The sequence below is a fragment of the Vicugna pacos genome, chromosome 1, assembly GCF_048564905.1.
Source record: "Vicugna pacos chromosome 1, VicPac4, whole genome shotgun sequence".
Taxonomy (NCBI): Eukaryota; Metazoa; Chordata; class Mammalia; order Artiodactyla; family Camelidae; genus Vicugna; species Vicugna pacos.
The window spans coordinates 90,465,001-90,491,263 of record NC_132987.1 but is presented as its reverse complement, the minus strand read 5'-3'; the positions used below and the strand labels follow the sequence as shown (position 1 = coordinate 90,491,263).

The 26,263-nt window shown below is 37.8% G+C and overlaps 2 long non-coding RNA genes across 2 annotated transcripts in view; one reads left to right on the top strand and one right to left on the bottom strand.

Moving 5' to 3' along the window:
• Nucleotides 1-934: 934 nt before the first annotated feature.
• Nucleotides 935-17,280, bottom strand: LOC140699073 (uncharacterized). Its single transcript, XR_012077099.1, has 3 exons — nt 17,077-17,280; nt 7,468-7,646; nt 935-1,070 (listed from the first exon to the last, which is right to left on the bottom strand). It is a non-coding gene; the product is annotated as an uncharacterized lncRNA (long non-coding RNA).
• Nucleotides 17,281-17,916: 636 nt separating this feature from the next.
• The window catches only part of LOC140699055 (uncharacterized), a 10,512-nt gene continuing 2,165 nt past the window's right edge, over nt 17,917-26,263 (top strand). The window contains exon 1 of the long non-coding RNA XR_012077083.1: nt 17,917-19,665. This is a non-coding gene — a long non-coding RNA (uncharacterized lncRNA). The remainder of the gene's footprint in view (nt 19,666-26,263) is intronic.

Here is a 26,263-nt window from a genome sequence, read left to right as displayed (position 1 = left end):
GAACTATGTTTTTCCAAGCCCCTTAGCAGTAAGTCTCTGGTTTTGAGTCTACCTACTGTAGGTACCCACACAAGATTCAGGAGAAGGAAAAGAGTTAGAACTCATTCTTGTTCCAGTATGGTGCTGGTGGCTTGGACTACTGGGGTGGTGGCAGTGGTTTCACGCAGCTTCTTAAAATCCCAAGTCCACTGTCAGTGTCCTGCTTCACAGGCGCAGTTTCAGTATGAGCTTCTTGCAATTTTATAATTTCTAGACAGCCTCTCCAGTGCTTACATTTATTACTCAGCCCTCTCCAATGATACCACAAGCGACTGATCTTGTGTCAAATATTTCTGTTTGAAATACACAGATTGATTTGTTCTCCTAGTTCAACTCTGACTGATATAGTATTATTCTTTGCACAGGAGTAGTTCCAAAAAACAGTCCCTCAAAGATGGGAATCTAGAGTAATTATCTGTCCTGCTTGGGGGTTTGAAGGTGGTGATGACCTCAGTTCCAAGAGAAAATGGAATATTGGTCACACATCTCATTTAGACAAAGTGTCCATTAGGGTATAAGTGACAATTGCAAGGGCTCTGTGTGGGCTAGTTACTTCTGGCAACATTGGAAGGATGACATAAAGAAAATGATGAGTTCAGGGCTTTAAATTCTCCGGTCAAGTTGTAAGCAGAGAACCAGAGTGTTTCAATGACTGATATAAAATGATCTTTTATCTACAAGAGATAAGATGACAACATAGACAAAAACCAAGGTTTGAAAATTCAATTCCGTGGGCTTAAAAGATTATAATGTAAATTCAATTCGGAGTATTAACAGAAATCTAATTTGAAAACTGTAGTACTTATTAAACAGGTAACAAACATAGAAAATTGGATACAGAAAAGTTTGGTTTACTTGGATAAATCAGAAACTGGAGCCTCTAACTCAAACCCACTGTGCTTCCTGGAAGAAGCAGCCCCTTCTTCCTTGGGTGAGAGGGAACATCCTTTCTTATCTCATCTGACTGAGGCAGTCATTTTACAGAGTGACCGGTGTCTTCAGATCTGCTCATCACCTCTCTCTTTCCAGATCTGTAATTAGAGCATGGCCCACGATTAAATATACACAGTCTGCCCATAAGGAAACATAGTATACTCCAAAATAACTACAAAATGTTGCTAACTTTTATTGACAAAATCATGGGGTCGGGGATGTATGTGGAAATGGCCAGAGAAGAAGATACATACACTGGTTTGGGCTATGTTTAAAAGATATAGTTGCCATGGATCTATTGCATTAACTCAAGGAGCAGAAGAGGCTCCAACAATTTACTCAGGTTGTTGATTGAAATCTTGACTCAACAGTGTCCTCCATGAAAGTTTAGGTGTCAGAAATGTACTAGTATACTGTAAAGGACAAGATCTCAAGGTCGGGGACAAGGGAACTCTGGAGTGGCTCTATTCTCATACTGTGGTTCCTGGAAGGCCCGGAGAACTGCTTCAACAGATATTACAAGAGAAGAGCATTGATACTGTGCATCTGGGAAAATGTCTGTGCCTGATGTGCTTTTTGTGCAGATAGAACTGTGAGATGATGCTGACAGCATGGAATCTCTGGTTTTATGAGGGATGTGGTCCAAGAGTGACAGCATCTAAATGCCTGAGACAAGGGTGGCAAGACAACCAAAAAAGGTCAGAGGGCTGGCAAGGGAATCGGAATGTTTTCACCTGCAGGGATCTTGATAACGTTCTAATGATCATGGCACAGTCTACCAAAGCATTAAATGGTGTGTTTAATCAAAAACTCTTGGTCTTATAAACAGGGACCTGACCCAAGTTACTCAAATGAAAGTTCTCAGCCTCTCACTGAGATCCTAGAACTCAACCAGTTCACACACCTGAAGCCCCTTGAATAAAGAACCTTGAGAATCTGTCAAAGGCCTTTTTTGTAGATCATCTTCCTGGCCTTCCACAAAAGACCTGTAGACATTTGCCCGGGTCACTGCACAGAGGAGAGGGAAATATCCAAGCCTTGTGGAGGTTATAGGACATTGAACCTGAGCTGGTATTTCCTAAGGACTCAGAATACTACTATTGAAAGAAAAATACCATATGATATCACTTATATGTGGAATCTAAAAAAATAGAACTTACTTAAAAACATTAAACAGACCCGCAGACGTAGAAAACAAACTTATGGTTACCAGGGGGTGGGGGGATAAATTGGGAGTTTGGGATTTGCAGGGATTTGCAGGTACTAACTAGTATATATAAAAAAAACAACAGGCTCCTACTGTACAGCACAGGGAACTATATTCAATACCTCGTAATAGCCTATGATGAAAAAGAATATGAAAAGGAATATATTCATATATATAACTGAACCACTGTGCTGTACACCAGAAATTAACACAACATTGTAAACCGACTATATTTCAATTTTTAAAAAAGTCTCTATCATCTACCAGTCAGAAAGAGGATTTACAGTCATGTAACAAAGATTTAGCTTCAATCCATCAAAGCTGAACCAAACTGACCTGTCAATCAGTCTCTTCCAAATCTTTAAATGTAGTATTAGTCTGTGTTTTCTCTGGAGACGTGGAATTATATTTGTTTTTATAATTTTCATAGGGATAACTAATTTAAGATCCTTATTCTTGGTCCTATTTACCATAATGGTCTTAATTTTATTGCTTTTAAACTAGGGAAATAATATCAGATTATAGAAAGAAACTTTTTTTTAAGGAAAGAGACTTGCCTCTTCAGTGTATAAAAAGATAGGTTGTATATAGTAAGTAGCAGTAAACTTGAGATCAGAGTAGGTGATGCAACTAATTGCAGCTGATGTTCCAGGTGTGATCTCTTTGCTAGAGTAAATTAATAGATCCATTCTCACTGAGATCAGATTTTGATCTGGCCAGTGCTCCCTCACCCTAGTTGAAATTAGGAAACATCATCTGGCAAGGGTAGTGGGAACAGTTCCTTCTTTTACTTCAGAAGTATTTCAAGTTTCTGGTTATCTGTCATAATCTAATGTCAGGGCACTTGATCACGGCACCTCTGGACACCACAGGACATTATACTGGCCCCCACATCCATGACCTCATCATGATCAGGCCTGGTGAGCAGGAAGCAGCAAATATTCTAAATGTGTAGACATGACATAAGCATTCCAGAGGGAAATGATAAAGCTCATGAAAATGTAGAGAGATGTCATCTTCATGAGGTTCTGGGAATCCAGTAGAACTGAGGAATGCCCAGATATCCCCTTCAAAATAAAAGTCAGGTTGCTTTGCCCTGTATCTGTCTAACTCAGCAAGAGACACAATGCTTAGCATGCTTCTTTCCCTTTTGAAGGCAACGTGCACTATGTGTAATATGTGCTCTGAATCATGCAGCAGGCAGTTTTGATATTCTGCCCAGTGATGACCCTCCGTAGATGCCCATATCCTCTGGAACCTGTGAACATATTACATTACTTGGCAAAAGAGACTACAACGACATGATTAAGTTGAGGACCTTGAGTTGGGGAGGGTGGTCTGTATTATCCAGGTGGGCCCAATCCAATCACATGGATTCTTAAAAGCAGAGAGCTTTCCCCAGATGTTGAAGAGAGGGAGATGTGACTATGGAAAGATGGAGAGATGCAGCACTGCTGGATTTAAAGGTAAAGGAACAAGGTCACAAGACAAGGAATGGGGGGGACCTTGAGTAGCGAGAACCAGCAAGAAAATGCCTCCTCTAGAACCACCAGAAAGAAACACAGCCCTGATGAGCCATGCTGGATTTCTGACTTACAGAACTGTAAAGATAATTTTTCATTTTAGGACATTAAGTGTGTGGTGATTTGTTACACAGTACAGAACTAATCCAGGACCAGAGCAGTCAAAGGTTCCGCAGCCAGTAGGTACGGAGTGAAGTGCTTTCTTGCTTGGGCTTCATGACCCGCCCTACTCAGCAGATGCGACAGTGCTCTGAAGGTCTATTGCAGGGACGAACGCTGATGGACCACTGGAGAATCCCTGAAAGGGGGATTATGATTCAGACCCCCAGATTTTTTGGATGGCAGCTATGTGTTAGGACACACAAAAGCTTCCCCTTTAAGAAACAGCTCCTGGGCTTGCGAGTGGGCTCGGATAGAGACCCAGTGCCTGGTCTGGAAGACCAAGTGAACACGTGACCTGATCTGCCCATTTGTGAACTGTTGTGACCTGACCCCCCAAATCACAGAGTTGGGTGTGCCGTGCTGAGAAGCACTCCAATCACAAGTGGAGTTAGGTAAGTTTATTTCCAGTCTCTGAGAGCACAAGGAAACATATTTGGTTCAGGGTCTCCTGGCAACTGCTGCTCCTGCATTGTCCCATCTCTCTCAACCGGAATCTCTTTGTAAGTTCCCTGCCAAGATTGGTTAAAAAAAAAATAAAAACATAAAAAAACTTCATTTAGATTTACCGATGCTCACTAAAGTCACCGATTACAGAGGAGGGGCTTAATATTCATACAGACGATATGATCGGTTCTGAGGGTGTCACTCAGCCACTATTGCCACGGTTCATAGGGAAAAGTGTCCATATTCACAAGATTATAAAAGTTGTGAACAAAAATAAAGTTATATGCTCAACAATATGATGTTCCCCATAGCAAGCCTTATCTGAATACTGCTCCTGCTGTATTTCCAATCTGCAACAGAAGAAGTCAAGGCTAAGCTCCTAATGTGGCTCTATTCTCCAATGGATGGACCTGCCACCTGCAGGCAGCGTGATTACACTGGAATCCTCACACCCAGGAGATTACAAAATTTTGTCTCCAAGGTATTTATTACACATGTGTTCTGGACACGGGTATGCCTGCCTAGTCCCTATTACTCCTTCCAGCATCACCATCCATTGCCTTATTCGTGATTATCATATCCCATCCATAGTCTCTGTCTGTGGAACTCATTTTTCTGCAAAATAAGTGAGGCAAATAGGTTTTCCAATTCTACTATATGTCTTGTCATCCCAAAATAGCTCCCTTATGGAATGTCAGAATTCCTGGTGAAGACTCAATTATGGAACCAGTTAAGAGAACACTTGTGAGTTTAGGCTGCTGTCCTACAGGAGACAAAATAAGTTTGAATATTATTTCAATCCTATAAACAATGAATGGAGCTGTTTCTTCCAAAGCCAGAATAAACAGATCTGGGAAGCAAAGAGTGGAAGAGGATGGGGCTGGCTCCTCTCACTGTTGCCTCTAATAAATCACTCAGATAACTTGCCCCTTGTACCCAGAACTTTGGGTGCTGAGATCTCAATGCACATAATCACCAAGAAAGGAGTGCTTCCACCAGGGAATATAATCTTTTAATTGAAATAAAATTTTCACTCTTGCTAGTGAATATGCTGCCTCTTCTCAGCTCTGCTACCTGAATTTCCCTTCTTCTTGTCCATTTGTTGGGATTAATCTGTACTTCTAATCATATGTAATAGTTCTATGAAACATAAATATTAAATTCCTCTTTCTTAACTCCTATTGCAAACTTTTAGGAAAACCTGAGTGTGCTGGGGTCAGAGTCGAACCCCAATTTGACTAGCAAAGGCCAGAGAGCCAGTGATTAAGGTCAGAGGCCAAAGAGAAAAAGGGGTCATCACAGACACTCCAAAATGTGCCGCCACACCTGGAGATTATGTTCACTATCTCATTAAGTCCTCACATCCAATGAAACTTCGATGTCAGCTGAGGACCCTTTGAGTTATGACTGACTTGAACCCCCAACTCCATGCTCTATGGAAGTTCCGCTTCCTCCACTTGATGTCAGTACGTTGTCCACTCCGGCGTCCTACTTCCATGTAATTATCTCTGCTCCATTCCACTTTAACCCAGTGTAGAGCTCAACAACATATTTAATTTCCACTAAAACAAAACAAAAAGTCTATTCACTTATATCATTCATCACCACAGTAAGAGGCTGGAAGTATAGAAAAGTTCACTTTACAACAAAACGTCAACAAATTCCACGATACTCTTTCTCATGAGATTTTTAATAATGTGAACATCGGTCTTTCAATTCATGCACTGTTGGTTCCTCTCTGATCAATTTCCACTTAGAGACCAGAAAATCAAAACAAAATCATCAAATTTTCTCATGTTCTACAAGTTAATTTCCCCTTAGCTATATTGCTAAAAATGTCATCTTCAAATTCAATACATTAATCAAGTTTTTATCTCCCCCAAACAGAAAATCTCCTCTTTAAAATTCTATCAAGTATTAAATGAGTAATATGATAAATTTATCAAATGATAATTTTATTAAAATGATCGGTCTTCATAGTTAAATGATCACAAGATATTGAAATGAACTGTCCCTGTGTTAAAGAGAAGGGATGTGAGACCAAGCAATGGTAAGTGCCACTTTAGGAAGTGATCGAATTTTAACCCAAGTATGTTTTATCCCAAATTCATGCCGTTTCCACTGCAATGGACTTCTTCCCAGACGTTTATTGATGCCTTGCTATCTTCTTATTATATTTCACTTATTCTTTACAGCAAAATTTGTAAAGTCAGCAGTAAGGATATTTTAAATTTTGGCATCTAGTCAAGATGTATTCTAACTAACTGTGATAACTTTTTGAAGCTCCGCCTGTAAAGTGAGATATTTGGACTTAATTATCTGAGTGGCCACTTTTGATTCTCATCTTAGGGGACCATAATACGGATGCTTTCATCTTTTCTCATTCTATCTGTAGTAGCAACTTTACTCTGGTTTGATAAATGCTTCATTTATAACATTTATATTAGAGTTAATTTTCCCTGTGTATGTCTGTTAGTCAGATATGTTCTGGAGGACAAACCAAATATTTATCTTACATTCCCAATGCCTGTATATAGTAAAAACTTTGTGAATATGTGTTGGTTAACAAATGAATGAATACATATGGTTTAACTATATAATCTACAACTGTATATGAAGAAATGATTTATATATATTATCAGGCTAATGTGAAAGCTGCATTAATGCTCAGCGCAATTCAAAGGAAAAGTACTTCCCTTTAGCTAGCTAGATTTTAACAAGTGAAGCACACACACACAAAATCCACTTACAAAAGTGAGAGTTATTTCATTTGTGAATGTGTAGAGCATTTTTTTAATCTTTTTGTTTATTTGTTGGTTGGTTGGCTGATTGTTTTTTGTTTGTTTACATTGTAATATGGGTACGAAAATATTGTGTTCACATTGGACGTTTATGGGGTTAGTCCAATGGATGGTTAGTTTCTCTGGCATCCCATAATGCATTGATATATGTGTTTCAGGCCTTTGTACAAAGGAGAATAGCTTAATTCTCTTTTGAAAAATAAGAGAAGTAGACATCTGTGAACACGACAACAGGACTGCCTAGAATGACATTTTTTAAAAAACACTTTTTTGTTTCTGCTTCTTGTCAGCTGTATGACTTATGGGCTATATGTTTTACCACTTTCTAGGGGGAGAAAAAAGATAAATTTTTACTTACGGAACTTAGAGGAAAAGTTGAATTAAAATCTTAATTGTATGTTTTCTTTGCTGTGTCCTATTCTGTTGCCCGAACATCTCCTGGGCGACGTGTGCCCAGCGCGGTGCCACATTGTAGAGCAAAGCTCACAATCCAGAGTCAGCTCAGCTGTCTTTCCTGAAGTGGGTCGATTGACTTTCCTGTATATGTATGTGAAAGCTTAGAGTGTATTAGCATTTCCTTTTACCAAAAATAAATGAAATGAAAAGTAATGAAATAAAAAGTAAAATAAAACAACAGAAAAAAAAAAAACCAAGTGTTCATCGCATTAGACGTTGAGTTTTCCAGCTCTTTTATAACAGAATGTTTTGGATGTAAATGTTACTGGCAATTAAGTTTGCTTAGTTGCCTTCTCTGTTTTCTTCAGTCAGAAGCATTATCTCATAGATAACATTATTTGGTGGAGCTGACTGGAAATAAGCGAAGAAACAATTTTACCAGCCAGTGTGATTAGCCGAGATACATAATTGCCTGCCTATTTACTTTGAAGCTGTCATTTAATGAAGTGGTTCTAACTAAAGCTCTAATGGAGAAAAACTCTTTAATTCCTTTTTAATATTTCCCTATGTCTGGGAATGTAATTTAAAATAAATTTGAATGTTGATTGCTAAATTATATTCTTTCCCGCCAGCACATCAAATTGTTCCTCTGTTTATGGGCAACAAAACAGATCATTTAAGATGTTATGCAAAACAAATAGCCAATCATTAGAAGATAATCAGAACAAATGCAACCGAAATGCCGATTCCTAGACAGTTAAGTTAACTTAAATGTGTTTTTTTCATCCAGTGCTCTTTATATATTTACTCCAGAAAAGGGTATCAATTCTCATACACTTTCTGCATTATATGTTATTTATAAAATAATATTCAAATTCTTTATTATAAAATCAAATGGAACTTTGTCCATGGAAATTGTACAATTAACATGTTTAAATTTCCCCATTAAACATACCTGTTCAGCATTATGCTGAGTGAAAAACCTCAGTCACAAAAGGTCAGCTACTGGGTCATTCCATTTATAAAACATTCTTGAAATGAGGAAATTATAGAAATGGAGAACAAGCTGGTAGTTGCCAGGTGGTAGGGATGGTGAGGGGTGGAGGGGAGGTGTGTCTACAAAGGGGGGACCATGAGGGAGCTCCCTGGGGTGATGGACTAGACCTGTGTCTTGATTACAGTGGTGGTTACATGAACCTACACAGGTGACAAAATGGCATAGAAACTATATACAAACTCTGTACTTTACGCTTTACTTATATAAGTTTGATATGCTTTGCTTATATAAAATGTAAGCATTGGGGAAAAATTTTAAAAAGAATGTGATACCTCTTTGTACTATCTTTGTAACTTCCTATGAATCTAATTACTTCAAAATAAAGTTAATTTATACATGTATATATTGTAGAGGTATAGTATAGTGAAGTCCATGAGACCTAGAAACAGGTTGTCTGGATTGGCATCTTTCTAGCTTTACCTCTTGCCAGCTGGTTTTATGTATTATCAGCTATAAGGCCTTAAATAAATCCAGAAAATTGGACTGTAGTTATCCTTGTCTGCAAAACGTAAAAAATAATATTCCCTGTCTCTTATGTAAATAACTTAAAACACTGCCTGCCCTCTAGGAAATGCTATGTAAGTGATTTCTCTCATCATCATCATCACCAAGAGTATGGATGCCATGATTCATGTCACTGTTTAGGACAGTTGTCCCAACCTACCTATTATTAGCATCCTCTTTTGCTCTTAAATATGGCCTTTTGAGGATTATAAAATCTATGGGCACCAATTTAAAAGTCTATTACACCTGGATCCAGGGCATGTTGGTCCTCTCCAGCCCACCAATCCATGTCATGTAAACTCTGCCTAACACTAATCAACAATAAAAGTGTAGTATCTCACGGCAGCCTAGTCTAGTTTGAGGCATCACTAATTGTCAGACAGCTCTTTTCTTTGATCGAGTTGACATTTGATTCCCTAAAATGATCACTCCATTCCCATGCTCCTACTCTGTCTCCTGGTGCTACACGAATGAGGCTGATTCCTCTTTCACATTACGTTTTTCGTATCTCTGAAGCCCACTAAATCCATCACACTCTCAGTCCTGCCTGCTCACTGCCCACTCACCTCAGCACTTCTGCTTCCTTAGCCTTCATAGTTTCCATTCCATCTACCATTTCTAATGAGCAAACGTTTCACATTCTCTTTGCTTTCCCCTGGAATAGTTTGCCAATATTTATCTTAAAATGTGGTGTCTGGAGCCACATCCACCCAGATGTGATCTATGTGCTGTATACAGTGGGACTATTATCTGCCTTGTTTAAAACGGGACCCATTCATTAACACAGCTGAGTACATCGTTTGCCTTTTTGGCCGCCATGACGCAGTGTGTAGGTGCTTGTGTAATTAATATTTGAACCTAGATGTTATTACTTTCTTGACATATCCCATAATATGTTAGAATAATTTTCCCAAATTGAATGTCATGACATTGTATGAAATGTACATATATTTCATAAGTACATAGATTAATATATAATAAATCAGATAAATTATCTGGTCAAAATAATAAATCTGGTCAAGATTAAAATATCAAACATAAGTTAATAATTAATATCACAATAGTTATTAACGATTATTAATTAATTATATTAAATACAAATGTATAATAAATCCTAATGATGCTATTATAATTCAAGTAATATTTATATATTTTTATACATATGTATAATAATGTACTTGGGAAAATAATCTGAAGTTACATAATATTTTAGCACGTTTATCAAAATGTAGATGATGGAGATACAGTACACACAACTTCAGTTGTGGAGCATAACGATGTTTTCAAAGAAAATGACTCCAAGCTTCCACCCTGAAAATAATAGCAGCTGTGTATGGAGAACCTGCTGATGAATGTTACATTTCCACTGCATATTTGATGTAAAAGTATTTCTTACTAGAGCTGTTTAATCTATCACAATGAAACCAGGTTCTACTACTTATAATTCATACAATCACCTTCTAGCCATAAAATATCCCAACGTACTCCCCATGGTTAGCCATGTTTTATTAGTACCAGCCTATAATAGCCTGTCTAGAGATGCTTTGTCACTGCTTTACATTAAGATATATCTGAGTGCAACAAGAGAGTGTCTGGAAATTGGGTGGTTAAATCATCCCTGAGAAAATTTACCACATAGCAACTCTTGTTTGCATTGCCTGCAAAAGAATCTTGACAAAGAAGCAGAAGAAAAAAAGAATAACTTGGTACCATTAATTTAAAATAAACTGACATGATACATATTATATAAAATGAATCAAAATAGAAACAAAAAAAGTGTGTGTGTGTGTGTAGGGTAAACAGTGGATTGTAATCCTATACTTCTTAAAATATTTAATAACACATTTACATATGATTTTGGTGTAATCTTTCTAATTTGCAGCTGGACAGAGTGGTATTCAGTGTACTGTCCTTGGCATTAAGAACAGTAATGAAACCACGTAAAAAGCATCGCAAGAGTGTGGACCTGGATTCTTGAGCCAGATTGTTTGCAAATGAATTACCAGACAACAAAAATCAAAGACTTGAGTCTCACCCCTGCTGTGTCATAACGAGTTATACAAACAGGGGAAGTGTTTATATTGACTGAGCTTCAGTGCGCTCCAGGGCAAAGTGAATATAATGAGACGGTAAGTGTATAACACTTTGCAAACTATAAAAAAAGACCAGATTCTTGTAAGATGGCCAGGTGATTTAAAATGAAACATTGAAAACAAATATGTATATGTATAACTGAAATATTATGCTGTACACCAGAAATTGACACAACATTGTAAACTTACTATACATCAATAAAAAAAGGATGCAAAAAAAAAAAGAAAGAAACACTGAGACTTTGGAGAAAGAACTGGCAGATCGATTATACGAAAGTTCGAAGATGGAGGTTCTCTCACCATTAATTCTTCTGTTTCTAGAAAAGTAGCTCAATTTATCTGGGCTTGAGTTCTCTCATCTCAATCATAAAGTTTAATCAAGTGATCAGTACAGCTATTTTCAAGCCCAAGGTTTGACAAATCAAACATATATAATTGGGACAAATATGCACTGAAGGAAGCTTCAAAATGTGGCTATGAGTACAATTACAGGAAACAATGAAGGGAAGGTTATAAATAAAACCTTAAGGTCACAGTAGGAGACTCCAAGGGAAATCCAGCAGGAATGGTTAGAGTAGTGAGTAGAAGGAAAACACATCTTAACAAGCAGGAAAGAGAAGAATTCTGTGTTCATTCTACACCTTGGTTCTTCCAAGCACATGGCAGATTCTTTACGTATTATATCTGATTCCACTCTCACAATAAAACCACGTGCTGCATTTTTACTATTGTCAGTTCATACAAAGGTGACTCGGGTCCAGAAAGGGCGAAGCTGCAATGAATATTCAGGTCCCTTTTCTATTTGATGCTGCCCTCCACTTGCCAGAAAACATGTGGAAACCAAATTTGTAAGTCATTAGAGTGGCTGCTGGTGAAACATATTCAGAAAAGTTTTTGGTAAATAAAATAATGGAGTAAGAGAAGTGATATTGAAGTAGAATTGAGAAGAAATAAGTGTGTGAGTACAATGGACGAATCTGGCAAGAATTAACTTGGGAAATAGACTAGGATTAGGCAGAGACAAATAGGAATTGTTAAGAACAGTGAGAACCCGGCTGTGATTAGAGAATATGAAATACTAGTGGGTCCATTTCAGCGGCTATATTAATACACTTTGGTAAAATTTCTCATCTGAAGTATAGAAACAGAGGGTGGCAGTGACCCAGACATGAAATTTTCAAGATGTTCCCCGAAAAATCTAAAGGGAGAAAGGAATAGGTCACATCAAAAGTATTGGCCTTGGATTCCCAGATGGGTAGGAATTAAGAAAGTGTGTGAGGGACTGAGAAGTTACAGAAACGCTGAAATTATTTCCAGTGGAAAATATTTCACATTATTTTGCTTCAGCACCGCAATCCTGGGCACTAACCGTTTGAACAAATGCTTTGTTCCCTTTCACCAGTAGCAGTAACACATTTTTTTCCCACACATTTTTCATATAACCTGTAAGTACTGGGAATATAAACGTATGTGACATGTTACATTGACTTTCTGGTCAGCAATTCCTTATTTTGCAAGCCCAACCAACAGCAAAATGCACACTTTAAGAGTCGGAAAAAAAATGTGAGCTCCACTTTTGTCCTTATTAACCAGAGTCAAATGAAGTCTAATGAAAAAACTCTTCCTTCTCTTTCCCTAATTTACTAAAGAAGATGAGTTTATCTTTTCTTATGAGAATTGATTGTGTGCCTTCCTTCAAGGTCCTTAACAAAGGAGTAGGGCATAACTTTATAACTGACTTTATTTTTTTTAATTGAAGTATAGTCAGTTTACAATGTTGAGTCAACTTCTGGTGTGCAGCATAATGTTTCAGTGATATGTATACATACATAATTCTTTTTACTTTTAATATTTTTTATTTATTTATTTATTTATTTATTTATTTATTTATTTATTTATTTATTTATTTATGGAGGAGGTACTGGGGATTCAACTCAGCACCTCACGCATGCTAAGCATGCACGCTACCACTTGAGCTATACCCTCCCCCCATACACTCTTTTTCATGTTCTTTTTCATTATAGGTTTGTAACTGACTTAATATTTTTTACCAGATTTCAAGATTTATTGTAAAGCTACAGTATAACTGATTTTAAAAGGTTAATAGTTTTCTGCTTTTCTTTAATTGAAAAGATTTTAGTTAAAAATTGTCTGCTGTTGCTACTCCTGACACTAGACTTTATTTTTCACTTTTGATGAAAAGAATACACTAACTTCTCTTTCTGCTACTAATTCTCCCAATCTTCCCTCCTCCCTACTCTACTGATGAACACATAACTTTCTTTCCAAAGCCGACTTTAAAGGACATCACTCTTTGAGCCTCTCCTAACACTCACCAACAGTCCCCACCAGGAACTAACCACCCTCTATTGCACCAAAGGAGCCAGGCACGTTGGCGCTGGTTGTTAAGACAACAGGGCTGGGCTGGGCTGGGCAGAGCTGCCATCAGACCCTGGCTCTGCTATTAGCTGTGCCATCTTGGGAAAGTCATCATTCTCTCTTTGGGCCTTGGTTTCCTCATGATGAATATCATAATTATAGTTATTTCTCTGCACATACTTCCACACAGCATCTAATTTGTAATCATATATGCATCCCTATGTAATAAATCAGACAATATATCAGACGCATGTATACAACATATTAGACAAATAAACTCTACTATTTGTTGTCCTGATCCTCAAATTCTAATATAGCTCCCCTAGTAATAAATGTAGTTAATGAACAGGTTTTGAATTAGTAAGTGATTAATAAAAACAACAGCAATCTATCATTTGCTGAGAGCAAGGACCCATGGCATTGTGCTACGCACTTGACCCACATTCTTATTTAATCTGAATAACCATTAAGTAATGTATGTAGTATTTTCATTTTACTGTTGATATTGGTGAATTTCAGAGAGTTGAATAACTTGTATTTATATAGGGTCATATGTAAATATGTGAAGGAAAAAAAATTGAGTCTGTGCCAATCTGATTCCAAAACTTATGTGGATGAATGAAACAGATGGGTTATTCAGGCAAGTTACTTCCACGCAGTCCCAGGGGAAGAGACTCAGATGGGCCCTGACCTCTGTCTTCCAGGTATGCCCACCCAGGGCAGCCTCTGTCTCTCAAGCCCACATTCGAGCCACTGAGGACCTGGAGAGACGAAATGAGTGACTTGCCCAGCAAGCCACCTGGGCAAGTACAAGGACAAAATTTGTTTTCAGTAGGTGGTGTTCATGTAACTGGTCTAAACAAAAAGCAAATTATATTGTAATCTCTTTCTAAAAAAAAAATCCCTCTTCAGCTTTTTTAATCTAGTGAACAATTCCTCTTTATGTATCTTTCAAAACTAATTTTAAAAGCTACTTGTACTGGATTGGTAAGTTCAAGTTTATCCTTTAGGATGCCTTAAAAAAAATTCCTTATCAGTTTGTCATGATTAAGTTCATTAAGATGCTTTTAAAAATCTCATATCAGTTTTGTAGATTTATGTAATTCTACTCACAATGATTTCAAATTTTTAAAACCTTTCATCACTTCAGCTATTGGACAAAATCCTCTTCTAACTCTCATGCCCTTCCATTTCAGCATGCTGGACTGGCTCCTAGAGCTGCTAGGCACGTTCCAACGGCGTCACGTCCCCCCAGGTGGTACGAAGAGGGCTTAGTCTTCCCAGGGGAGACCTGATGGTCAGCCCCTTTGGAGGGAGCTGTTCTCCTACAAGGGTGTTTTCTCTCCAGGACTCGTTTGTGTTCTTTTCCCAGGGCTGCAGGAGATTGCGCCCAGCAACAGAGTAATCCACTCAGTTCACACCGCACAGAGGTTAATTAAATAGGTCCACCCATCACACTTGCAAGGGCGTTCCTTCAGACTCGCCAACCCGCAAACCTGCCACTTGACTGCATTAACCCCATTCATTCTTATCTCTGTAAAAATTCCTGCGTTCCCACTTTAGGGCTCTTTAAATATCCAATCCTCTGCCTAGAAAGGTCTCCTTTCAGATCTTCACAGAACTAACTCCTTTTCAGGACCCAGTTGTGTCCTCCCTGGAGAGGCCTTATCCGACCCTACCAATTATACCCCATTCCACCTCTACCTCATTACCCTGTGTTAGTTTCTTCTTAGTAGTTGGAATTATTTGGAATTATAATTTATTAACTTCTTTACTTTTAACACTTTCCCCCAATAGAATGTAAGCCTCTTGTTCACACCAAGGTGACATCTAGGCCATAAATCAGCCAACAAATTTGAGAGAAAAGAGACATGTTACAATGACTTGTTGTACATTTCTGAGTTCTCATAGCACCTTGTTGAAACCTCTACTAAACCAAATACTATTTGCAAATATATAAATATATAATTTCTCCAAGAGACTCTGACCTCAGAAAACAGTAATATTTTATTCATTTCACACAATTTAGATAATGCCCAGTAAATGCTTTTAGTTTTATTAAGTAATAAATACTCAAGAAAATATAGGCTGAATAGAGCTTTTTTTTTTTTAAGCAGAGCTTATTTTAAGTCAAATTCTATGAATCATTACCTCTCACTGATCAAGTGGTCATCAAAGTGTTTTACCTCCACTGAAGCCTTCTCCTCGGTTCTATGTACTCACTCTATACCCAAAGGTGTGTAGGTAAAGCTAAACTTTAATAAAGTATAGTTTCCTCAATCTCTTAATTTTTTTTCTTTTGATTATGCTGAAGAGAGAAGACTATAATGAATAAAGTAAGTTTCTGTACCTGACAATCAATAGGAAAATGATACTAAATAATGTCCGTAATACTGGTTTTAACTATTTTACACTCTAAGGAGATGCCCACAGTGATTGGTTAAAAATGTAGAGTGAATTTTAGGTCCTCTACTTTATGGTACAGAAAACGTCTCCTGATTTTGTGCATCAAGAGGACATTCCTTCTGTAGCCTGGGTACACTGGGATTCGGGAGGTTAACAGTGACCTCTGGTGGCAATGGTATTTCTCATTCACCTTTACTCTAAAGGGGAGAAATCTGACTTGAGTGCTTTTTCCACATCCTAAGAATGACAGAGTTTATGGTTAAAAAGGATCGATCAAAATCAGTGTGTGCAAGTCACAACAACCGTCAGGGGTACCTTGGAGGTTGAAGGGTAGACACGACTTTGATGCCTAGTGTTTGTTTTTTTGGTCTGTTTCAAGCTATGACTGAGACAAGGCTGAACACAGGGTGGGGAAAAGATGCTTACGATCAGCTCTAGCCTGCTGGTAGGATCTGGCTCCAGCACACCACTGGTTGAAACCCTTTCTTGGGTTTTCACAACCTTCTCTCAATACACCTTCAAGGCTGGTCAAATACAAAACAAGGAGAGGAACTGAGAGCGGCGAGTTTTATGTTCCTATTGTGAATAGAACAATGCCTCCAGGATAAAGGTTGTCAGATAAACACAGGATGCCCAGTTAAACCTGAATTGCAAATAAACAACAATATATATATTTTTTATTATAAGTATGTCATAACTCTTGCACAGAGCATATTAATATTAAAATATTATTAAATTGTTTATAAAATTCAAATTTAACTGAATACTCTGTATCTTTATGTGCCAAACCTGGCAATCTCAAAAGGGCCACAGAATTAAAATATTACTTAAGAGAAGATGAAATATATTCAACAGTTGGCACCCTGCAAATTCTCCCAACCAGGGCTTCACAATCTATGGGGCATCCTAATCACTGCCCTTCAGTGACTTAAAGGTGAGGCAACATGGATTCCCAGGGTGTTTGAGGCACTAGGAAGGGATGGAGAGGCTGGTGCCTTAGAGCATTATCACTGGCCTCTGGGGGCCTAGCGTCTGTCCCCTGGGGTCCTGTGATATGGTCTCTGTCCATGTCACCATGTTAGGAAGGCTGGGGGGTTCTCTTCTACTGTTCTTGTCCCTTTCTGCCACTCACACTAAGATCTCTCCTGGATGTTGGCCACTGCTGTGGTTCCAGGCAGAGTGTCCACAGAGTTCTCAGGCCTGGCAACATGCTGAGGCTCAGCTGTGGCCTCTGAGGCCATGAAGAGTCACCTGACGGCTGTGATGCTCTGAGTCAAATCAGTCCTAGAGAGACTGAGGCAGATGGTGGCAGGACTCACATGAGACCTTAGACCAGCCCCAGATCCCTGAAGATTTCTGTAGGACAGGGTAGGAATTTTAGTAATAGTAGGATTCTAGAATCATTAGAGCCCAACTTTACACAGTTAGAGACAAAGAACTGGCCATTGGATTGTCTGCCCTTCTGAAGGAATGAGAGCACATCTTTGAGTGAGATGGTTATAAAGAGGAATTTGCAGGAATTGAATTAAGTTTAATGCAAGCCAGAATTAAGAACACTTTAATAGAAATACAGGAGTTGGAGGCCATTAATGAGGACCTGGAATCTCTCTTTCCTTGAGCTCAAGAAAAAAAACTTAGAAAAAGACTGAAAGAAGAGTAATATAAATGCTTAGAACAAGTTGGGCTAATGGCAAATATAAAAAGAGTCTGTTTTTAAATGAAAAATGGTATATCGACTGTTGAAATGTCAAGTAACTGCAACTAAATCCACCTTCATTATACGTCAGAAAAAAATGAAGCACAATTTTAGACAACATTTTTTAATGAAAACTTCAGTCTTAAGGAGAGCATAAAGTCACTTCCACAGGTTGAAGGATAGAAAAGAAGTGGCTATTACACAAAATGCTACGCTACAAAACTCTGAAGTGGCATGTAGTAAGCTATAAAAGTAAAATATCATATTTCTGAGTGAATTTTGCTAATAGTGATCCTGTTCTTAGAAAAGTAGTAAGCTATAAAAGTAAAATATCATATTTCTGAGTGAATTTTGCTAATAGTGATCCTGTTCTTAGAAAAGACAACATGGATTGTGAGAGCTGGGAATCCCATAAAACAAATGTATCAGAAATGGAAATCTCTTAGTAGAATTTTAGAAGAAACAGATTGATATGGCCAAACAAAGTAGGCTGAATAATGGCTCCCCAAAGATGTCTATCCCCTAATCCCCAGAATCTTCCATGGCAAAAGGGACTTGACAGATTTGCTTAAGTTAAGGATCTTGAGATGGGGGAGATTGTCCTGGATGGTCTGGGTGGGCTCGATGTAATCACACGAGTCCTTAAAGAAGGAGGCAAGAGTGTCAGAGTCATAAAAGGAAATGATAGAAAAACAGGTTGAAGTGATGTGGCCATGAGCCAAGGAATGTAGGGGGCCTCAAAAGCTGTAAAACATGAGGAATGAATTTTCCCTTGGCCTCTAGAGGAAACACCACCCTGGATGACACTTCGATTTTAGCCCAGTGAAACTAATTTCAGACTCCTGCAGTCCAGACTGTAAGATAATAAATTTGTGTTGTTTTAAGCCACTAAGTTGGTGATAATTTGTTATAGTGGCCATAGGAAACTCATGCACTTCTTTAAAAATTCTTGAAGAAAAACAGAAACCAATGTATACTAAATTAGCTGAAGAAGACAGGATACTCAGTGCACTTAAAGATCACATGAAAAGTCTCCAAATGGAGAAATGGTTGCTGCAATCAGAAAACCACAGATAGAAAGTAAAAAGCAAATACTCTAGCTCAAAATTTGTCCCTCCAGAACTGCCTTAAGAAAGAAAAAAAAAATGCATCTTCAAGAAATATTCAATTTAGAGTGAATTTACCACAAAAGAGAAGAGAATCTTTCCAAAGTAATAGATCAGCCACACATGTGAAGAGCTGGACACATACAAAATAGAAGTCAAAATCTTTCAGAAAAATTGGAAATAATGGCAGTTATCAATGTCAGAGTATTTCCCATGAGAGTAAAGCCCAGGGTAACAGGTATGGAATACTGATGGTTGAGAGTAACATTGATGGTTTAAGAAAGAAAAAAATGGAAACTTCAGACAAAAATTTTTTTTGACTTAGTATTTAACGTGAATGTTTTGAAAAGTATCTTTATGTCCCTGCTGTTCTAAACAGGACATTTGACATAGCCCTAGAATACCGCTAGGCAATTCTCTGCATGACAGATCATGAGGAAGAAGGAATATGATGCCGTAATGGGATGGGATCCATGGTTCATGACTGGAAGGGACCAGATGTCACCCCTACAACCTCAGAAGGAGATCCAGCAGCTCCTCCATGTGACAAAGAAAGAGTTTGTCCTGATGCTCTTGCATGCCAGAGACTGAGGACCTGCCTTTGATTTAACCCTCCCACAGGAGTGGACGGTCTGGCCCTCCACCTTATCCTCCCATCAGAAGCCATATGTTGCAGAAGGGGCCCAGTGGAAATTCCTAAGAAGAAGATTGCCGGCCTACCTCCAACCCTGGAAAGAAAGAACAAACCTCCCCAGAAATGCCCTCCTTCAAGGGAATTCCACAACCCATGTCAGTAAACGTCTCTACATGAAGTGCTGAATTCAGTTTCCCCCTCATTTATCTTGAAAACAGAAGTGTTTCAGCTTCTGGGTTGATTTCTGCCTTCCGATATGCTTATCTCTGAAGATCCAGAACCACAGTAAGACACTTTCTTCTCTCTCTGCTAAAGTTATTTTGATTTTTTTCTCTCAGTTTTATTGTTATCGGTTAAGTGATTATACATTCACTCAAACGAAAGTTTGATAGAATCATAAGTCTTAAGAAAATGGTTTATAACTTGATCTAAGGTGAATTTTGTAAGTTAATTACTTCATCTTAACTCTACTTGCAAATAGTGTAATTATAATATTTTTGTTCTTGTCAACAACTCTACTAAAATAATCCGGAAATATAGCAAGTTTTTTTGATCTTCTAAAATAATTTTGAACTTCTTTTATTTTGACATTATTGCCATTATTTAAGTGATTATACAATAGCTCAAACAGAAATTTCATAGATTATAATTCTTTGGATAGTCATTTATAAATGTATATTATATAAATGAGAAATTTATGAGTAAACATTTCCACTTAATTTTTATATAATGTAATTACAGTATTTTTGTTGTTGATATTTAGCAAGGCTCTTCTGTTGATCCAGAAACATAGCAATTTTTTGTTTCTTCTAAAGGAGGAATTTTTCTCTTGTTTAGTTTCGTTATGGCAGATAAGTGACTATACAAGTCCTCAAATGAAAAAGTATAATTTTCAGAAATTAAATTTTCAGTCTCCATTACATTTTTAAAATTATCATACAAAAAATATACTTCTTAGGATAGCATTTCATAGTGGTCATTTAAGAGTGAATTTCTTGAGTAAGTTATTTTCTTTTCTTCTATTTGTAGATAGTATATGGATAGTATTTTGATTGACTGAATTCTAAAAATCCCCTGTAACATAGACTCTGGTAAGAGTTTTATAGGAACATTGTCACATCTGGAGATATTCAAAATTTCAAGTTTATTTATTTGTGTATAACAAAGGCTGAATATATTCTGATTATGAGACTAATATGTTTATGTAAATAAATTTTAGTTTAAAAGAAATATTTGTTCATGGGTCACATTGTGCTCAGCAGAAAACCCATTAAACCTCTCACTGGGTTCCTGCCAGTGTCTTGAGGGGCCCAAAGTCCTTTTTCTCTTTTGCTCACTCTGCTCCTTTGGCTAGAAATGCTTTTCTTTTTCTTTTCCTTTATGTTTTTTCTTTTTCTTTTTCTCTTCTCTTACTAGTTCATGTTCAAAATAAGACGTATTTGAAGAAGCTTTCAGTGATTTCCCATTTGAAATTAATTCTTCCTGCTCCTCTTTATTTTCACACCCTATGCTTTTCTGTTTTTTCTTATTAACACTTACGACAATGTGCAATTATATAATTATGTATGTGATTGTTGAATGTGCATATCCAGCCCGTGTGTCCATGTCTTCTGAGACTAGACCCATTTTGCATCATTTACTCTTTCCAGTGTTTTTAGGTCAGGAGATGGCGGGCATTTAGGGCATTTGGATGGGATGGTTCTTTCCTGTGAATGTATATTCGGCAGTTTTCACTGCAGTAACAACACATAACATACATAACAAAAAATCTTCAAATCTCAGGAGCTCATAACAATAAGCATCTACTTTTTCAAACACAGTTCTTTCCATCAGTACCCTGGACTTGGCTGGGCTTGGGTTTCAGGTCTGCTTCGTTCAGTCAGACCTGTTTCTTACTCAGAGGCCCAGGATAAAAGAGCTACGTAGACATCTTCTTACAGGGGGCGTCCCAAACACAGCAGGGCAGGCAGGGCATAGCCCACGCTTCTTTTTTCATTAAAGTACAGTTGATTTACAATATTGTATCAGTTTCAGGTGTACAGCAAAGTGATGCAGTTATACATTTTTTTCAGATTATTTTCTATTTTAGGTTACTACAAGATATTGAATATAGTTCCCTCTGTTATACAGTAAATCCTTGTTGCTTACCTGTTTTATGTAAGTAGTTTGTATCTATTAATTGTATACTCCTAATTTATTGCCTCCACCTTTCCTTTGGTAACCATACATTTGTTTTCTATGTCTATGAGTCTCTTTCTGGTTTGTATACAGACTCATTTGTATTATTTTTTAAATTCCACATATAAGTGATGTAATATTTGTCTTTTACTGTCTGATTTACTTCACTTAGTACGAAATTCTCCAGGTCCATCCTTGTTGCTGCAGATGTCACTATTTCATTCTTTTTTATGGATGAGTAATATTCTATATAAATATATTGCTGAGATCCCATGTGGGCTGCTCAGCCCCTTCCGGAGGACAGAGCAGAGGGATTTCTGGTTAATCATGTCCTGCTGGGTGTCTGAAAGGAAGGTTTTGAGAGCCGCTAAGCCCACGTGGCTGAGGAGGACCCTGGGTCCCGCACCCACGGTCCAGAAGGTGCCAGCTCTCTGCCCAGCACTCGCAGCTCCCAGTTGCCTCCCCTGAGTCCTGGTGCGTCCATCATGGCGGAGCTGTCCCCTCATTCTGGTCAGGTTGGACCAGGAGGTTTGTGGCTGCCTTGCAGGGCAAAGGGCAAGTTCCTAGCTTAGGGGCTCCCAGCTGCCAAGAAAGGGTTAAGTTCCCTGCTGAAAGGCCAGGCTTGGGTCAGGAAAACCGAGAGCCTAGGAAGCAAACTGAGGGAGGCACGTGGCCCTAGTGGCGTGTTCCGCCCTGGCTCCAGACGAGCATAGAGCAGCAAAGGGCCTGGGCAGACGGACAGCGCACGGGTAGGAGGGAATCTGGGGGTCCAGCAGCAGCTCCTACCCTCACTCTCCATCCTGCCCAGCCCCTCCCGAGCCCATCAGGCCTGCCAGGGACACTCCTAGGGTCAAAAATGGGAGATTGGGGCCTGTGCTGGACGTTCGGTCAGTCTCAAGGCAGCGCGTGACAGAGGTGACAGCCATTCCCGGAGGAGGGGAGGAATGTACCTCCAAGAGTCTCGGACTGCATGTCAGGAAGCCCCATGACCCCGCTGACCCTGCCACTTGCCCCTCTCTTTCTCCGAGGGATCAAGTTCTTAGTTGTCACTTTCTGCTAAGCGGATATTTACAGAGGGCTCCCTGCACGCTGGGCGCTGCGCTGTTAAGACAGTGACAAAGACAAGGGATCAGCTCCGGAAGGCTCTTTCTTTGTGGTATCCCCCTTCTGCCTCCGGAGTCCTGTCTTTAATAGACACCCCAAACACCCGGTGACGGTGACCAAGCTCGGATCAGCGTGGCAGGGCCCAAGCAGGCTGCCTCAGGGACCAATGGTGGGCTGATATTTTCAAGCACATTAATTAGTAAAAGGAAGTGAAAAAAGGATGTACATCAGAACTTCACTGTATGACCTGAGCAACTTCCTTATTGATTTGGATAATAGTTTTCCAGTGTGACTTGTGTATGTGTGCACTGTCCACAGTATAATGACTACAGACCTAACACATGTTTACATTTAATCTGTTATTAGAACCTACTCCATTAATTTCTGAAGTCTAGAAAATCAACAAAACTGTAAGTCAAGTCCTGATTTGTAGTATTTGCCTGGCACTGTGTGCAAATACCCATCATAGCCCATTTTAACCTTTACAACGTGTAGTCATTGAATACAGGTTTGGGAAGAAATTCACAGTTGCACACCTTTGCTTCTTATTTTCATCACAGAGATACAACAGACACAAAAAACCGCAAGAACACAGACAACAGCAAAATGTAGTGAGATAATCATGCAGAGATGAAATTTGAGTAACCATTACCTTTCTAAGTAAAATTCATTTAACTGTAAGTGTATATAATTTAATTGGGGTTCAGAAATTTCAATAATTTTAACACGACTCTGCTTAGCTTGTCTGAGTCATCTCCAGCACAAAATCCTGTCCCCAAAAGGGGGGTTTTGTGGTTTATATTTCTATTTGTATCTGTTTACTGGAACTCATACAAAAAACAAAACAAGACAAAATTAGCCTGTATTAACATATATAAATGTATATATTTTATATGTATATATACATTAAAGTGTACATATATACTTAAGAAATATATATGTATACTTTCATATGTGTATATATAGTACATATACGTGTGTGTGTGTATGTGTGTATACACTTTTAATTAATAGTCACTTTTCAAGGGTCCATTCTGTGCCAAGAACTGTACATCTCTTAGAATCATTATCACCTAGTGCAAACGTCAGCTAACTAAATGGGCCAAATCTAGGTTATTTTCATACTTCCAGAAAGCAAGGTATGGCGAATATACGTTTACATTTTAATTGATTGTCCTTTGCACAAGGATGGTTGCTTGAAGAGTTGAGAGCAGCACTAACAATCACCTTAAGAACAAAGCTTCCAGTGTCTTTAAATTAACTGACAGGTGTTATTAATAATGCTCAGCTATCCCTGTGAGAAGTTGATGCCGAGTTTGAAGTGACTAAAAAATTCTCTATCAATTGGCTGCTTGGAACAGCTATGTATCAGAATATTTTTAAAGAAGTTGAGAAAATATTAATTCAGCACAACCTGAAGTCGAATCTGCTAAGACATATTTCAACTGATGCTGGGAAAAATGTGTGGAGCAGAAAAAAAATTGGATACATTTATAAAATATGTGAAATATAAAGTGTTTTAGTCTGTATTTTTTCATTTTATTATTCATCAGAAAGTACCTTCCATAAAATATTTGAATCTATCATGTGTTATTAAACCAGCATTGTCATTGGTGAATTTCATTCCCTCTGGTTCAGTGATCTTTTTTGTCAGAAATTGGAGCTGAATAACCTGACTTTTGTTACCACTCAGTAGTTTGATGGGTTAGCATTCATGATGTTTTCTTGCCATTTTTTTCAGCTCAAGGGCAAGATTGGAAAATTGCTCTTAATGAGAAGAATTGCCGTTGGCCTATGTTCATGACCACTGAATAGCCTTGGGAATTAGCTTTTGCTACAGATTCGAAAATACTTCTTAATAAATAAACATACAATGCACGGTGAAATAGTGCTTATATGTAGAGCTTATACCATACGAGTCATTTGGTCAACTAATGTTCTATGAATCATTAGTATTATCTAGTTGCTCTGTTCATTTCTTATGCTGTAAAAAGTTAAAACAGAAGAAAGATCTCTTCCCATAAAGGTGGCTCCAACAGCATTTTTCACATTGGAACGTTAAGTACAGAAAAAAATTTATTTCAAAATCTACTTCAAAAATTTCCAATTGAGAAGCTTCTGCCTGATCTTTCGGTTGGGAATGATTACTTCACAATGCAATGACATAAGAAAAGACAAATATCAAGAGAAGGATTCAATAGAAGTCTATAAATGCCTCATAAGGCATAAATATGTGCACTTAAAATCATATGCTGGTGGGCTGACAGTATTTGGCATTAGATATATGGCCATTTAAAATGATAGAAGTAAACAATGTTGCTTGAGATAAAATATTAATTGATTAAAATCTATTTTTATTGACATACATTACTGTATGCTTCTGTGCTCTGTAGAAATACTCTGTAAAAGCAATTTGTATCTTTCTAGCTCACAACCTTCCAATTAGAGTTTAATATACATTACTATGCGTCAGTAGGCTGTACACCAAAATGCAGCATCAGTCCAAATCACAGCATAGAGACAAGCTGCCTTCATGTTCTCTATAAAGTTGTCTTCAGGATACATTCTTGTAACGAAACTGCTTTGGAAAAGTAACTCCTATCCAGACTAAAATGATTGATGTGTTGTCAGGAAAAAGAACCCCCCTATTTGCATTCAAAAGCTATTGATAGTAAAGGGCTTCATAAGAAGATTTATGTTATTGCTTTTTTAGCAAACCAGTTTATATATCCTAGAGATCAGCATACAGACACATTACAGTTGATATTTCCTTTGGCAATCATTCACTTGTTGTTCTCAAGAGGACAGGAAATTTTTTTTTCCCCTGTAGAAATTCGCTTCCTTTGTCTCCAATTGTTGTGGCGATTTATAATGTGGCCAAGTTTTCCACAACAAATTCTGAATTTTCAGTTTTGCAATGTATATTTTTTACACGGCTTACTGAACATAAACATAAAATTTCTATCCCATGAAATGTAACATGGACTGAAAATTCCCTAACTATAAATCACTGGTAACAGAAATAAACTGCTTTCCTACTTTCTCGATTCCATGCTTAAAAATTAAAAGTTATGAGTTTCTTATGAGTAGATGTATCTCTGTGCTCACTTTAAGGCCTTAAAGTTTGAAAATCAATTTTAAATCTCAGGTCATTTGCGTAATGTTACACACAGACACACAGACACACACACAGAAACACTATCAGACAAGTAAGAAACGAACTTAATTTGCCTGTTTATTTATTCCCTCATTAAGCATATATTTACCTACATAAATACCTACTAAGTGCCCAGCATTGTATTAGATGCTGGATTCAGCCAAATAATAGCTATTGTACTACTTCATTTTTATTCAGTATCCTAATGAACTGATTTTTTTAAGTTTCATGAAATGGAAACCAAGGGATTATCATTCTTTTAATGAGTGCTTCAAATATCATATTTTAAATATTTTATTATTTTATTTCCCCTAACATAGAATAATTATGCTATCAGAGAATAGCATTGTTTGTCTTTCTTCCTCCAGTTGTACTTCTAATCATCTTTCAAAATGAGCACATAAAGTCAAATTTTATCCTAAAGACTAATTTGCTGAATTGGCC